This window comes from Bidens hawaiensis, unplaced genomic scaffold (genome assembly GCF_021521415.1).
Source record: "Bidens hawaiensis isolate Kalapana, Puna unplaced genomic scaffold, B.hawaiensis_p1.1 tig00064664_1, whole genome shotgun sequence".
In the NCBI taxonomy this organism is placed as follows: Eukaryota; Viridiplantae; Streptophyta; class Magnoliopsida; order Asterales; family Asteraceae; genus Bidens; species Bidens hawaiensis.
The window spans coordinates 5,239-6,984 of NW_027501530.1; positions in this window are offsets into that span (position 1 = coordinate 5,239).

Genomic DNA, 1,746 nt, shown 5'->3' on the forward strand with positions numbered 1-1,746 from the left:
TAATACACATATTTCTACCCACACATCACATCCCCACACTTATCATTTGCTTGAACTCAAGCAAACTCTCATGCAACACATACACCTCGATCAACGGTTCATCAATTATCAGTATTAATACTAGTGCGGTATAAGGTCATACCCGATTCCCAAGAACTGACACTGTCAAGGTTGATAACCCACTAATTTAATGATACATTTTTTCAAACTCGTAATATTTGAACTTTACAACTTTAACGCAATATTTTTTTTTCTTTTTCTTCATTGTAACCATAATGCTAAATACATCCTATTGATAAATACTAAAACAATTACAAAGAAATCTATTAAGCCAGATCGTCTTGCAATATAACATCTGGGTTGATTGAACGAAAGAATAGGTCTAAAAAATGTTTTATTAGGGAACCAACCCCCCACCCCTCTCATTATCCACGCTCATATATATAACTTATGAGGCCCAACCCCCAATACCCACACTCTCACTCATCCAGACGAGGCTTTACCTAATTGCTTCTATCGCTTTTGCATTCATGCCAAGCTAGGATCTCGAAATGCATGAGACGTCCAAGTTCTAGATATTAAGGGCATACTGGTTACTCTCTATAATGACACTCAAATGACATGTGTATATACTATTGATTATATGTGTATTATATATAAATCAAATCTCACACACGTACCGGAGGAATTAGGCTGTCGACATGAAACATGTGTACCTGTCCCCATGACTCGTTTCCCCATCTAAACGGTTTATTTTAATTTTCTATTTTTGAAAAACATTGGCATGGGGAGACTTTCAAGAAGCTTAAAAATTGACCATGACCAAAGACCTCTACTTGGCATTAATACTAACAATTAAAAAGTTGCAATTCCGGCTTTTGCGCACAATCAAGCTACTCTAAGGCAAAAAAATTTTAATTTCTCCATCCCCACACTTGAGATTTACATTGCCCTCAATGTACTCAGCTTGTCAAAAACATATGCAAATATGGGATATTTATACCAATTGCAATTCAAGGGACAACCAATTACCCATCTCCGGATTTAAATAAAGTTGCATACCATTAAACGAAACACACAAAGTTTTTATACATAAGCATAGACACTAGCATCAACCACACGAACCGAAAGTTCATCACGCCAACCAACCACCCATAAACACAAATATTAAACAGTTAACAGCAAATAAAAGATATGGAGAGACACATGGACCTGATTCAAATCTCTTATGCCAAACGGGTCCTGCTGATGAGTACTTTTGCAACCTTGACCCACACTTCTTGAATATCATATGGCAATATCTACTTCACCGAATCTTGACAAAACCACCATGAGCTTCCCCACACTTAGGGTTCACTATGACCACAAAACACGAACAAAAAGTAACACGCAAAAAGAAAACCAAAAATAAAGAAAACAAAACAAAACAAAAAGGTCGGGTTGCCTCCCAGTCAGCGCTAAGTTTTTGCTATGGTCTTCAGCCAGATCGTTACCTCATTTTGCAATTATGGTGGTCTAATGGAGTGCTTACCTTCCTCCACCTCATTCTTCTTACTTCTCCAACACAATGGTAGCTCTAATGCTTCCCATCTTGGCCCAAAGCATGCCAACCTCCTCTGTTCATTCTCGAATCCTGGTGGCTTCTTTACCTTCTCATTCTTTGGTGGTTTCTTCTTGTATGTTCCATCCTTTTCCTGATTGACCGCTACTTCCATCACCATCTTAGTATTTTTTTGTTGAACTTAC